General features: G+C 39.0%; 1 long non-coding RNA gene across 3 annotated transcripts; it reads left to right on the top strand.

The window, feature by feature from the left end:
• Positions 1–2,473: 2,473 nt before the first annotated feature.
• On the top strand, positions 2,474–14,552 carry LOC139749921 (uncharacterized). 3 transcript variants are annotated; one of them, XR_011713070.1, is made up of 8 exons: positions 2,474–2,556; positions 2,765–2,892; positions 4,224–4,360; positions 4,743–4,919; positions 5,164–5,298; positions 5,822–6,815; positions 12,524–12,643; positions 14,405–14,552. It is a non-coding gene; the product is annotated as an uncharacterized lncRNA (long non-coding RNA). The 3 variants fall into 3 exon arrangements; XR_011713068.1 differs by having other exon boundaries at positions 13,439–14,552; XR_011713069.1 differs by lacking the exon at positions 2,765–2,892 and having other exon boundaries at positions 2,475–2,556; positions 13,439–14,552.
• The last annotated feature ends 796 nt before the right edge of the window (positions 14,553–15,348 follow it).

The following is a 15,348-nucleotide window of genomic DNA, read 5'->3' as shown; positions in this document are numbered from 1 at the left end:
TTAGTGTAATGGTTGATTAAGGAAATTCAAGTAAACTGATGACATGAGCACTCAGCATGTTTACAGCTTCAGGTTTAACATTTTATTTTCAAGGCTTTGCCACTTTGTATTGAGGCTGGAACCTCTGGGCCCCTTTTTAGGATGGGAATGGCTCATATCAAGCTTTTGAGTACAGTTCATTGATGCAGTATTATTTTGTATTAGTATGTATGTATTCCTGATACTTAAGAATCACATTAACTGTCTCTTTTCAGGTACTGCACAATCATTAGCATCCAAGAAGTTGGACTTCTTGTAAAGATGGTTTTGGTGCATGGCATCAAGTTTATGAAAGCTAGAAGGCTCTTAGCACATTGAAGAACTTGTCTGGAAAAAAAAAAAGTTTGGTTGTCAAAGGCCAGTAATGACAAGAGATCCAAAGTACATAATCTTGTGTGTGAAAAATATTATTACATAGCTGAATGTTCTTTAAAAGGTGATTGTGATAGTTGCAATGCATAATTTTCTCTTATCTTTTATAAATGTGTGGCCATTGATGAAAACAGTCAGTGAGATTTCATGTTTTTTACTGTACAGAATTGATTTCAGGAATGTTTGCTATGGCCATGATTTAGGCTTGTTAAAACATTACTTTGGCTGGCTATACTGATAACATATTCTTGCTGACATGGGAAGGGGGCAATCAAGTTTCAGAAAATAGGATGTTACATTCTTTTCCCACATCAGGACTTGAAAATTAAACCTAACCTGTTTAAGCTTTTATTATTATTATTAGTAGTTGTCGTCTTCCGTGTTAGCAAGGTAGCGCAAGGAAACATACGAAAGAATGGCCAACCCACCCACATACACATGTATATACATAAATGCCCACACGCGCATAAACATACCTATACATTTCAACACATACACAGACATACATGTATACACATGTACATACATATTCATAGTTGCTGCCTTCATCCATTTTCGTCGCCACCCCGCCACACATGAAATGGCACCTTCCTCCCCCTGCCCACACGCAAGGTAGTACTAGGAAAAGACAACAGAGGCCACATTCGTTCACACTTGGTCTTTATCTGTCATGTGTAATGCACAGAAAACACAGATCCCTTTCCACATCCAGGCCCCATAAAACTTCCCATGGTTTACCCCAGACACTTCACATGCCCTGGTTCAATCCATGAACAGGACGTCAACACAGTAAACCACATAATTCAAATTCACTCTTATTCCTTGCACACCTTCCACCCTCCTATATGTTCAGACCCCAGTCACTCAAAATCTTTTTCACTCCATCCTTCGACCTCCAATTTGGTCTCCCAATTCTCGTTCCCTCCACTTATGACACACAAATCCTGTCAATCTTTCCTCACTCATTGTCTCCACGTGACTAAACCATTTCAATACACCCTCTTCTGCTTTCTCACCCACTCCTTATTACCACATATCTCTCTTACCCTTTCATTACTTACTCGATCAAACCACCTCACACCACATTTTGTCCTCAAACATCTTATTTCCAACGTATCCACCCTCCTCTGCACAAACCTATCTACAGCACCATGCCTCGCAACCATATAACATTGTTGGAACCACTAATCCTTCAGACATACCCATTTTACCTTTGCGTGATAATGTTCTCGTCTTCCACACATTTTTCAATGCTCCTAGAACTTTCGCCCCCTCCCCACCCTGTGACTTGCTTCTGCTTCCATGGTTCCATCCACTGCCAAATCCACTCCTAGATATCTAAAACACTTCACTTCCTCCAGTTTTTCTCCTTGCAAACTTACCTCCCAATTGACTTTTCCCTCAACCCTATTGTATCTAATACCTTGCTCTTATTCACATTTACTCTCAGCTTTCTTCTTTCACACACTTTACCAAACTTAGTCACCAGCTTCTGCAGTTTTTCACCCGAATTAGCCACCAATGCTTTATCATCAGCGAACAACGACGACTCGCTTCCCAAGCCCCCTCATCCACGAGAGAGTGCATACTTGCCCCTATTCCAAAACCGTTGCATTCACTTACTGAACAATCCCATCCATAAACAAAATTAACAACCGTGGAGACATCACACACCCCTGCCGCAAACCTAAATTCACTGAGAACCAATCACTTTCCTCTTTTTATTCGTACTCATGCCTTACATCCTCGATAAAAACTTGTAACTGCTTTTAGCAACTTGCTTTGCACACCATATACTCTTAATACCTTCCACAGAGCATCACTATCAACTCTTATCATATGCCTTCTCCAGATCCATAAATGCTACATACAAATCCATTTGTTTTTCTAAGTATTTCTCATACATTCTTCAAAGCAAACACCTCATCCACACATCCCTTACCATTTCTTTTAGTGTTTGTCATGGCTGTGAGTTGTTTCAAGGCATGATTAGTTTCACTTAGTTAGTTATAAATGTTATTGATTTTTTATACCAATTTCTGTAGAGTTTGCCATCCTGTGACTTTAAAATTTTGTTGCAGGTTGTCAAAAAACTTGTAGTTGGCTGGCCAGACCATGATAGCCTGACATTGCTGCAGCATTTGTGTATGTACTTTGATATTTTTTTCTCTGCATAAGACCTGATAAAATTTATCATAGCAAATTGAAGCTCTTTAAGTAACATTGATATTGCTTGTTTTAAAAATGCTTTTACTTCCTTATTTGATTTTATAGATTATTGTATAATTTCAATATGAATGAAGTAGTAACATTAGAGGGCATTACTCTCATTGTTCATATATATTACTTTCAGAAAATAACCTGACCGATTTAACATCTGTAACCGCAATCTTGATACCAAACAATAGATGAAACCAAAGTAGACATGGAAACTACATCAGTACATGACTGCCACATGATACATATCCATCTAAGGTTAAGGTAATGGCATCCATATCAGTGATCGGGGCCTGAACATGCAGGAGGGTGAAAGACGTGCAAGGAAGAGTGAATTGGAACGATGTGGTATACTGGGGTCAACGTGCTGTCATTGGATTGAACCAGGGCGTGTGAAGCGACTGCGGTAAACCATGGAAATTTCTGTGGGGCCTGGATGTGGAGAGGGAGCTGTGGTTTCGATGCATTATACATGACAGCTAGAGACGGAGCGTGAACGAATGTGGTTTTTGTTGTCTTTTCCTAGCGCTACCTCGTGTGCATGCAGGGGAAGGGGGTTGTTATTTCATGTGTGGCGAGGTGGCGATGGGAATGAGTAAAGGCAGATAGTATGAATTTTGTACATGTGTATATATGTATATGTCTGTATGTATATATATGTATACATTGAGATGTATAGGTATGTATATTTGCGTGTGTGGACATGTATGTATATACATGTATGTGGGTGGGTTGGGCCATTCTTTCGTCTGTTTCCTTGCGCTACCTCCCTAATGCGGGAGACATCGACAAAGCAAAATAGATAGAATAAATAAATCAGTATAACTCCTTCATTGAGTTCCTATGGTGATCTCTACTTACATGTAGGTGGGGTCAAACTAAATGGTTCCTATCATGACCAAAAGGAAACAAGGTTGTTTGGTTTTTGAGAAGTGATTTCTTTATTCAAAATGTTAACTGAGCAGTTTATTACTTTAATAAAATATGAAGCACTTTAGGCTCTTGTCATGTCATGTCATGTCATGTCATGTCTTGTGTTACATTGGGGAAATCCTAGAAAATACTGAAAACGTATTTGCTTATGGATGTAACATTTGTGTTTAAGGTTACAGCTTCGTACTGGTTGAGTCTAGAGCCTCTCCTTGGGACAGGGTTTGTATTTTGTGATGACATAGACTGGTGTGTTAACATCATGTCCATTTTCTGGTATTGCCCCAACACTCCCTGGAAGTTGGACACAGTGTTCAAAAGATGGTGGTAAGCTATAAGGTCTGATAGCATAAAGTGATGACTTGTAACGAGTGAGAACCAAGTTTAAGTATTGAATGTATGAATATTTTATTATGTAACATTGTTTTGTAAGGGAAATTGCAATGACTATTGTTGCAATGCATAGTTTTTGTTACTAATTTACCTTAAGTAAACTTGCCTTGTGATCAACAGCTTTTTGCAGTGCAACTTGCAGGTGGAGCCCTATAATACCAGTAGCATATAATGTATTGGCATAACTACAATACTTGAAGCATTAAATGGCATTACCCTTATTGTGATCTTATCACATGCATATATTTGGATAACCCATTCAACATTTTCAGATATTTGCATGACCTATTCAACATCTGGGACCACAGGGACCACAACCTTGACTCTAAAGAAATGAAGCCCAAGAAAGTGAGGAAGCTGTGGTCGTGTGCGACAGCCAGTGTGATATCAAACTAAACATGGAAATGCTGTACGTATTATTACAATTCTCCCTCCTATAATTCCTTTGTGGTTGCTTCCTTTCAAATTTGTTTCCCCAAGTAATTTGGATATGATAAGACAAATAGATAATTATAACTAGGTAAGATGAGAGTTAGGTTAGGGGGGAGTTGGTGAGGGGAAATTTTCCTAAAATTTGAATTTACTTCCTAATAACCACTTCCATGGCCACACCCAACAAATGTTGACGTGATTTTAGTACTGCTGCATGTGATGTGTTCAAAACTGAGAGTAACTGATATGACCAAAGGAAAGAATTTTTTTTTTTCCCCACGTTTATGTAGGTACTTTTATGTAAGAACACAATACATTACGGTAACTGGCCAACACAGATCAACATTTTTCCTTTACAGGTTGTTTCATGATCGAAGGCTCTAGCTTCTGAATTGGCTGAGGCTGAAGATCACTTCAAATCTACTTCTTCCATGGCCACTGTCAACGAATACTGACATGATTTTAATAACCTTTGCACATGTGATGGGGTCTAAACCCAATGTAGCTCGCGATCATAAGGAAGAAAGCTAATTTGGGTAAGTAATTTCATAATTTACATGTTTATGTTGGTATTTTAATGCTTAAGAACAGGATGAATTTAGAGAATTTGAGCAAACATGAAAAGTTTTTGTTTACAGAGGCTGAAGCCTCTGCTTAAGATGAGTTTGGTACAGGTTGAGCTTTTCAGTACCTAGAGGTGCACAGATATTTAATGCCAGGATGTATGTATTGATGACATGAACTGCAAGTTTCATTGCAACATGTTGTATTACCCCTCAGAGAGGTTGGGGACTGCTGTGTATAAGATGGTGTTGGTGCAAGGAATAAAGTTTAACGAAGCTGTTATACCTGCTAGCACAATGAGGAGCTGGTTTCATAACAAGCTAGTGTTGCAGTAGACGATGCTTACCCAAGGTAAATGGTGATTAAGTATAATAATGATAAATAACTAAGGGCTGCATGAAGATTACTGTAAGTAAAAAGTTGTCGGGCATATTTTTCATCAGGTACTAATTTGCTTTTTTCCAAAAAGATATGACCAGTGGTAAGCTGCTTGAGATTTTTTTTTTCTATTGTGCAGTATGTTACCATCCTCCTGCATGAGACCTTGTGTTTATTTCCATCCTCCTACATGAGACCATATGTTTATTACTATCCTGCATGAGACCTAATGTTTAACATTCTTGAAGGATTTAACATTTTGAAAGTATTATTGGTTTAAAGGATATTGCTGTAAGCTATGAAAGAGTTAAGCTGGCCAAGTTGTGATAAGGAGGAACTGTATATCATTGACTTGCATGAGACAATTATATTATTGAAGCAGTTTTGTTATTGGGAAAAACCTCTACTGTTGTATGTAATTGTATGAATTGCTTTAATTATCAGCATAATAGTAGTTGAGGCCTTAACCCCTGTTGATCATGCGTATAATTTTCAGATATTAACAAGGCCCGTTCATCGTTACCCTAGCCTAAACCAGAGATGAAATGAAAGCATGGAATGGACAGCAGTACTTGGCGTATAATTTTCAGATATTAACAAGGCCCGTTCATCGTTACCCTAGCCTAAACCAGAGATGAAATGAAAGCATGGAATGGACAGCAGTACTTGACTGCAAACATCGTGCCAGCCAAAATCATGGGAATTCACATTGAGGAAAACTCACCCCCAAACAATTTTTGTATGGTCACTACCCTCCATTATATTTCCCCCTAGTATGAATGTAATAGGATAGTGATATTTCTCATAGGTCAGGTCAGGTTAGATTAGGTAAGGTAGGGTATAGGGGAATGACGATAGGGAATTGATGTGGGAGAATTTTCCAAGGTCACTTGCATGGCACTGGCATAGACCACTGACCTGTAACTCCTGCACATGATTTATGGGTCAGAACCAACACTTATCTTGCCCACAGTAAAGGAAGCTTGAGTCATTTCTAGGTAAGGGATTTTGTTAATTTTCATGTATATTGGCAGTTAATTAAATGAGAATGCTAATGCATATTCTTGCTCACTGACTTGGTTTAATTGTTACATAGTATTTATTAGGTATATCATTGTTAAAAACATGGAATTTGTTCAGTATTTATTAGGTATATCATTGTTAAAAACATGGAATTTGTTCTAAATGTTAAAGCTTTAGGGTTTCATGTTCACAGGCATAGTTTCTGAACTGGTCAAGGCTAGAGCTTCCATTTGGTGGGAGGTATGGGTCAGTCTTGAGTACAGTAAGAGGTGCACTAACATGAATTGAAACTCTTTATTTTTTATATTGCATTAATTTTCAGGTATTTCACCAACATTTTGAGGAAGTTAGACGTCTTACATAGATGATGATGTGACATCAGACTTTGGGGGCTGCCGCAAGATTTTCTAGCACATTGAGGAACTAATTACATAACCATCTAGCTTATTGAAGATACAAGACCCAAGGTAAACTGTGTAAAGTTAGATGATGTGCATAGTTGCTAGGTGCTGTATGGAAGATTGCATTAAATATTGATTTGCGAAACATGTTTACATCTTTTCACCCATTATTGACAAAGGAACCTTAAGGGACAAGTATTGTGTTTATAGAGAGGGTTCACAGGTATTTTTTTTTCTTGTATTGCTGTATCCAGCGTTAGATAGGTACAGCAAGGAACAAGACAAAAGAATGGCCCCACCTACATACACATGTATATACATACATGTTCACACATGCACATATACGTACTTATACATTTCACAGTATACATATATTTTTTTTTTTTTTTTTTTTTTTTTTTTTTTTTTTTTTATACTTTGTCGCTGTCTCCCGCGTTTGCGAGGTAGCGCAAGGAAACAGACGAAAGAAATGGCCCAACCCCCCCCATACACATGTACATACACACGTCCACACACGCAAATATACATACCTACACAGCTTTCCATGGTTTACCCCAGACGCTTCACATGCCTTGATTCAATCCACTGACAGCACGTCAACCCCTGTATACCACATCGCTCCAATTCACTCTATTCCTTGCCCTCCTTTCACCCTCCTGCATGTTCAGGCCCCGATCACACAAAATCCTTTTCACTCCATCTTTCCACCTCCAATTTGGTCTCCCTCTTCTCCTCGTTCCCTCCACCTCCGACACATATATCCTCTTGGTCAATCTTTCCTCACTCATTCTCTCCATGTGCCCAAACCATTTCAAAACACCCTCTTCTGCTCTCTCAACCACGCTCTTTTTATTTCCACACATCTCTCTTACCCTTACGTTACTTACTCGATCAAACCACCTCACACCACACATTGTCCTCAAACATCTCATTTCCAGCACATCCATCCTCCTACGCACAACTCTATCCATAGCCCACGCCTCGCAACCATACAACATTGTTGGAACCACTATTCCTTCAAACATACCCATTTTTGCTTTCCGGGATAATGTTCTCGACTTCCACACATTTTTTAAGGCTCCCAAAATTTTCGCCCCCTCCCCCACCCTATGATCCACTTCCGCTTCCATGGTTCCATCCGCTGACAGATCCACTCCCAGATATCTAAAACACTTCACTTCCTCCAGCCTCTCACCATTCAAACTCACCTCCCAATTGACTTGACCCTCAACCCTACTGTACCTAATAACCTTGCTCTTATTGACATTTACTCTTAACTTTCTTCTTCCACACACTTTACCAAACTCCGTCACCAGCTTCTGCAGTTTCTCACATGAATCCGCCACCAGCGCTGTATCATCAGCGAACAACAACTGACTCACTTCCCAAGCTCTCTCATCCCCAACAGACTTCATACTTGCCCCTCTTTCCAAAACTCTTGCATTTACCTCCCTAACAACCCCATCCATAAACAAATTAAACAACCATGGAGACATCACACACCCCTGCCGCAAACCTACATTCACTGAGAACCAATCACTTTCCTCTCTTCCTACACGTACACATGCCTTACATCCTCGATAAAAACTTTTCACTGCTTCCAACAACTTTCCTCCCACACCATATATTCTTAATACCTTCCACAGAGCATCTCTATCAACTCTATCATATGCCTTCTCCAGATCCATAAATGCTACATACAAATCCATTTGCTTTTCTAAGTATTTCTCACATACATTCTTCAAAGCAAACACCTGATCCACACATCCTCTACCACTTCTGAAACCACACTGCTCTTCCCCAATCTGATGCTCTGTACATGCCTTCACCCTCTCAATCAATACCCTCCCATATAATTTACCAGGAATACTCAACAAACTTATACCTCTGTAATTTGAGCACTCACTCTTATCCCCTTTGCCTTTGTACAATGGCACTATGCAAGCATTCCGCCAATCCTCAGGCACCTCACCATGAGTCATACATACATTAAATAACCTTACCAACCAGTCAACAATACATATATATATATATATATATATACATATATATATATATATACATATATATACATAGTATACTTTGTCACTGTCTCCCACGTCAACGAGGTAGTGTAAGGAAACAGGAAAGAATGGCCCAACCCACATACATACACGTCCACTTACGCACATATACAAACGTATACATTTCAGCGTATACATATATATACATACACAGACCTTTATCATCATTATTATTATTATTATTATTATTATTATTATTATTATTATACTCTGTCGCTGTCTCCCGCATAAGCGAGGTAGCGCGCAAGGAAACAGATGAAAGAATGGCCCAACCCACCCACATACACATGTATGTACATACACGTCCACATATGCACATATATATACACGCGCATATATATACATGTTTGTTTATTTATTTTACTTTGTCGCTGTCTCCCTCGTTAACAAGGTAGTGCAAGGAAACGGACAAAAGAATGGCCTAACCCACCCACATACACATGTATATACATACACGTCCACACACTCAAATATACACACATATACTTTTCAACGTATACATATATATATATTACACACACACACACACACATATATACACATGTTGGGGATGAGAGAGCTTGGGAAGTGAGTCAGTTGTTGTTCGCTGATGATACAGCGCTGGTGGCTGATTCATGTGAGAAACTGCAGAAGCTGGTGACCAAACCATTTCAAAACACCCTATTCTGCTCTCTCAACCACACACTTTTTATCACCTCGCATCTCTCTCATCCTATTATTACTTTCTCGATCAAACCACCTCACACCACATATTGTCCTCAAACGTCTCATTTCCAGCACATCCGCCCTCCTGTGCACAACTCTATCTATAGCCCATGCCTCGCAACCATATCACAATGTTGGAACCATTATTCCTTCAAACATACCCATTTTTGCTTTCCGAGTTAATGTTCCTGACTTACACACATTCTTCAAGGCTCCCAGAAGTTTCGCCCCCTCCCCCACCCTGTGATTCACTTCTGCTTCCATGGTTCCATTCGCTGTCAAATCCACTCCCAGATATCTAAAACTCTTCTCTTCCTCCAGTTTTTTCCATTCAAACTTACCTCCCAATTGACTTGTCCCTCAACCCTACTGTACCTAATACTAATAACCTTGCTCTTATTGACATTTATGTATGAAAGAATGTCTCTTTTGTTGTCTTCCTAGCACTACCTCGCGATCATGCGGGGGGGGAGGGGGTTTTCATTTTATGTGTGGCGGGGTGGCGACGGGAATGAATAAGGGCAGACAGTATGAATCATATATGTATATGTTGGAAAGGATCACAATTTTGCGCGTGATCAAGATATTCCTATGAGTCCACAAGGAAAATGAAACACGAAAAGTTCCCAAGTGCACTTTCGTGTAATAATCACATCATCAGGGGAGACACGAGAGGAATATAACAGTCAGTTGATATACATCGAAGAGACGAAGCAAGGACGCCATTTGGTAAACATGTGATTGGACAATCACATGTTTACCAAATGGCGTCCTAGCTTCGTCTCTTCGATGTATATCAACTGACTGTTATATTCCTCTCTTGTGTATCCCCTGATGATGTGATTATTACACGAAAGTGCACTTGGGAACTTTTCGTGTTTCATTTTCCTCGTGGACTCATAGGAATATGTACATGTGTATATATGTATATGTGTGTGTGTATATATTTATATGTTGAGATGTATAGATATGAGCTGTGTGTGGACGTGTATGTATATACGTGTATGTGGTTGGGTTGGTCCATTCTTTTGTCTGTTTCCTTGCGCTACCTTGCTAATGCGGGAGACAACGATAAAGTATAATAGAAAAAGTAAAATAACATAATTCATACTTGCTGCCTTTATTAATTCCCATCGTTACCCCACCACACATGAAGACACGCCCCCCCTCACGTACGACAGATAGCGCTAGGAAAAAAAAACAATAAAGACCACATTTGTTCACACAAGTCACGCTGTTATGTATAATGCACCGAAACTATGGCTCCCTTTCCCCATCCAGTTCCAACAAAACTTAACATGGGTTACACACTGGTTCAGTGCATTGACCACGGTGACCCTGGTATACCACATCGATCCAATTCACTTTATTCCTTGCAAGCCTTTCACCCTCCTGCATGTTCAGGCCTCAGTCACTCAAAATCTTTTTCACTCCAACTTTCCACCTCCAGTTAGGTCCCCCACTTCTTGTTCCCTCCACCTCTGACACATGTATCCTCTTTGTCAGTCTTTCTTCACTCATTGTCTCCATGTGACCAATATCCTCTTTGTCAGTCTTTCCTCACTAATTGTCTCCATGTGACCAATATCCTCTTTGTCAGTCTTTCCTCATTGTTCCATGTGACCAAACTGACACATATATCCTCTTTAGTCAGTCTTTCCTCACTCATTGTCTCCATGTGATGACCAAACCTTTTCAATACACCCTCTTCTGCTTTCTCGACCACACTTTTTATTTCCACACTTTTCTCATACACTTTCATTACATATTTGATCAAACCTCCTCACACCACATATTGCCCTCAAACATCTCATTTCCCACACAATCAACCCTTCACACAACCCTATCTATAGCCCATGCCTTGCAACCATATAACATTGTTGGAACCACTATTCCGTCAAACATAATCATTTTTGCTTCGCGAGATAATGTTCTCGCCTTCCACACATTCTTCAATGCTCCCAGAACCTTCGCCCCCTCCCTCACCCTGTGACTCGCTTCCGCTTCCATGGTTCCATCCGCTGTGAAATCCACTCCCAGGTATCTAAAACACTTTACTTCCTCCAGTTTTTCTCCATTCAAACTTACCTCCCAATTTACTTGTCCCTCAACCCTACTGTACCTAATGACCTTTCTCTTTTTCACATTAACTCTCAGCTTTCTTCTTTCACACACCTTACCAAACTTTGTCACCAGCTCTTGCAGTTTCTCACCTGAATAAGCCACCAACGTCATATCATCAGCAAACAACTGACTCGCTTCTTGCATTCTACTCCCTAACAATCCCATCCATAAACAAGTTCAATAACTATGGAGACATCATGCACCCCTTCCCCTAACCGACATTCACTGAGAACCAATCACTCCTCTCTTCCTACTCGATACATATGCCTTACATCCTCGATAAAAACTTTTCCATGCTTCAAGCAACTTCCTTCCACACCGATATACTCATAATACCTTCCATAGAGCATCTCTATGAACTCTTTTATCATATGCCTTCTCCATATCCATAAATGCTACATACAAATCCATTTATTTTTCTAAGTATCTTGCATATATTCTTCAAAGCAAATGCCTGATCCAAACATCCTCTACCATTTCTTTAGTGTTTTCCACAGCCGAGTTCCTTCAAGGCATGATTATTTTCATTTAGTTTATAAATGTCACTGATATTTTTATACCACTTTCTGTAGTGTTTGCCATCCTGAGACTTAGAATTTTGTTGCAGGTTATCAAAAAACATGTAGTGGGTTGGCTAGATCATGATAGTCCCAAATATTGCTGCTGCATTTGTGTATTTACTTTGATATTTTATTTCTCTGCATAAGACCTGATAGAATTTGTCTTAACCTGTTGAAGCTTTTGATGTAACATTAATATTGCTTCTTACAAAAATGCCTTTAGTTATTTGAATTTGTCGATTATTGTATTATTTCAAGATGAATGAATTAGTAGCATTAGAGGGTGGGTATTGCTCTCATTAGTCATAAATATCACTTTCAGAAAATAACGAGCGATTCAACATCTGTAACCACAATCTTGCTTCCAAACAATAAATGAAACCAAAGAAGACGTGGAAGTGACAGCTGTACATGACTGCCACATGATGCGTATCCATCTAAGGTAATGGCATCCATGTCAGTATAACTTCTTCATGGTAGGTTGGGTCTAAACCAATGGTTCTTATCAGGACCAAAAGGAAACAAGGTTGTTTGGTTTTGAGGTAAGTGATTTCATTCTTCGAAATGTTAATTGAGCAGTTTATTGCTTTAGAATATGATGTACATTAGGCTCTTTGTCATGTCATGTCATGTCTTTTTATATTAGGGAAATCCTAGAAAGTACTGGACACAAGGTATTTGTGTTTAAGGCTACAGCTTCTTATTGGTTGAGTTTGGAGCCTCTCCTTGGGACAGGGTTTGTATAGGTGAACCTTTCAAGTGTATAGAGGTGTACTACCATATATCATATGTATTTTGTGATGACATAGGATGGTGTGTTAACATGTCCATTTTCAGGTATTGCCCCAACACTCCCAGGAAGTTGGACAATGGTGTTCAAAAGATTGTGGTGAGCTATAAGGTCTGATAGCATAAAGAGTTGACTGTCATGACTTGTAAGTAACAAGTGAGACCCAAGCACTAAATGTATGAATATTTTATATAATATGGTTTTCTAAGGGAAATTGCAATGTTTATATTGTTGCAATGCATAGTTTTTGTTGCTGTTTTACCCTACCAAATAAACTTTCCTATTGATCAACAGCTTTTTACGGTGCAACTTGCCGGTGGAGCCTTATGATGCCAGTGGCATATGGTATATTGGCATAACTATACTTGAAGCATTAAATGGCATTACCCTTATTGTTTGTAATCATATCACTTGCAGATATTTGCATAACCTATTCAACATTTTCAGATATTTGCATGACCCATTCAACATCTGCAACCACAACCTTGACTAAAGAAGAAATGAAGCCCAAGGAAACGAGGAACTGTGGTAGTGTGTGACAGCCAGTGTGGTATCAAACTAAACATGGAAGTGCTATATGCATTATTACAATTCTCCCTCCTATAATTCCTTTGTGGTTGCTTCCTTTCAAACTTGTTTCCCCAAGTAATTTGGATATGATAGACAAATGGATAATTATAACTAGGTAAGATGAGAGTTAGGGAATTGATGAGGGTGAATTTTCCTAAAATTTGAATTTACTTTCTAATAACCACTTCCATGGCCACAGCCAACAAATGTTGATTATTCTAATACTGCTGCATGTGATGTGGTCAAAACTGAGAGTAACTGTCATGACTAAAGGGAAGAGAGAGTTTTTTCTTTTGTGGTTTCATAATTTACGTTTGTGTGGGTACTTTACGGAAGAACACAATACATTACAGAATCTGGCCAACACAGATCATTTTTCCTGTACATGTTTCATGATCGAAGGCTCTAGCTTCTGAACTGGCTGAGGTTGGAGATCACCTCTAATTTACTTCTTCCATGGCCATTGTCAACGAATACTGACATGATTTTAATGATCTTTGCACATGGATTGAATCTAAACCAAATGTAACTCGCAATTATAAGGAAGAAAGCTAATTTGGGTTAGTAATTTCATAATTTACATGTTTATGTGGGTACTTAGATGCTGAAGAACACGATGAATTAAGGAAACTTATCAAACAGATGGCAAGTTTTTGTTTACTGCTTATTCATGGTCAAAGCTCTAGCTTGTGGACAGTGAGAGGCTGAAGCCTCTGCATAGGATGAAGGTTGGTACAGGTTAAGCTTTTTGAAAAGTACCTAGAGGTGCACAAATTTTTAATGCTAGGATGTATGTTGTGATGACATAAACTGCAAGTTTCATTGTAACATGTTAATTTTCAGGTACTGTATAATCCCTCAAAGAGGTTGGGGACTGTTGTGTATAAGATGGTGTTGGTGCAAGGCATCAAGTTTAAGGAAGCTGCTATACCTACTAACACAGTGAGGAACTGGTTTCATAACAAGCTAGTGTTGCAACAGACATTGCTTACCCAAGGTAAATGGTGATCAAGTATAATAATGATATACCCAAGGGCTGTATGGAAGATCACTGTAAGCAAAAAGTTGTTGGGCATATTTTTGATCAGGTATTTGCTTTTAGCAAACACATATGACCAGTGATAAGCTGCTTGAGATTTTTTCTTTTTGTTAATTGTGCAGTATGTTACCATCCCCCTGCATGAAACCTTATGTTTAACATTTTTGAAAGATTTAACATTTTAAAAGTATTACTTGGTTAAAGTTTAGTGCTGTAAGCTATGAAACATTAATTAGGCTGGCCAAGTTGTGACAAGGAGGAACTGCATATCATATATCATTATTAACTTTGCATGAGACCATTATAGAGACTTGAGTGTGAACAAATGTTGCCTTTGTTGTCTTTTTCCTAGCGCTACCTTGTGCCATTTCATGTGTAGTGGGGTGGTGATGGGAATGAATAAGGGCAGACTATGAATTATGTACATGTGTATATATGTATGTCTTATGTGTGCATGTATATTTATGTATTTATTTATTTATTTTGCTTTGTCGCTGTTTCCCGCGTTAGCGAGGTAGCGCAAGGAAACAGACAAAAGAATGGCCCAACCCATCCACACACACATGTATATACATACATACACGTCCACATACGCATATATACATACCTATACATCTCAATGTACACACACATATATATATACACACACAGACATATACATATATACACATGTACATAATTCATACTGTCTGCCTTTACTTATTCCCATCGCCACCTCGCCACACATGGAATAACAACCCCCTCCCCC

This window comes from Panulirus ornatus, chromosome 8, assembly GCF_036320965.1.
Source record: "Panulirus ornatus isolate Po-2019 chromosome 8, ASM3632096v1, whole genome shotgun sequence".
In the NCBI taxonomy this organism is placed as follows: Eukaryota; Metazoa; Arthropoda; class Malacostraca; order Decapoda; family Palinuridae; genus Panulirus; species Panulirus ornatus.
Note: the sequence above shows the minus strand (reverse complement) of the source record. Positions and strands in the feature narration are given on the sequence as shown.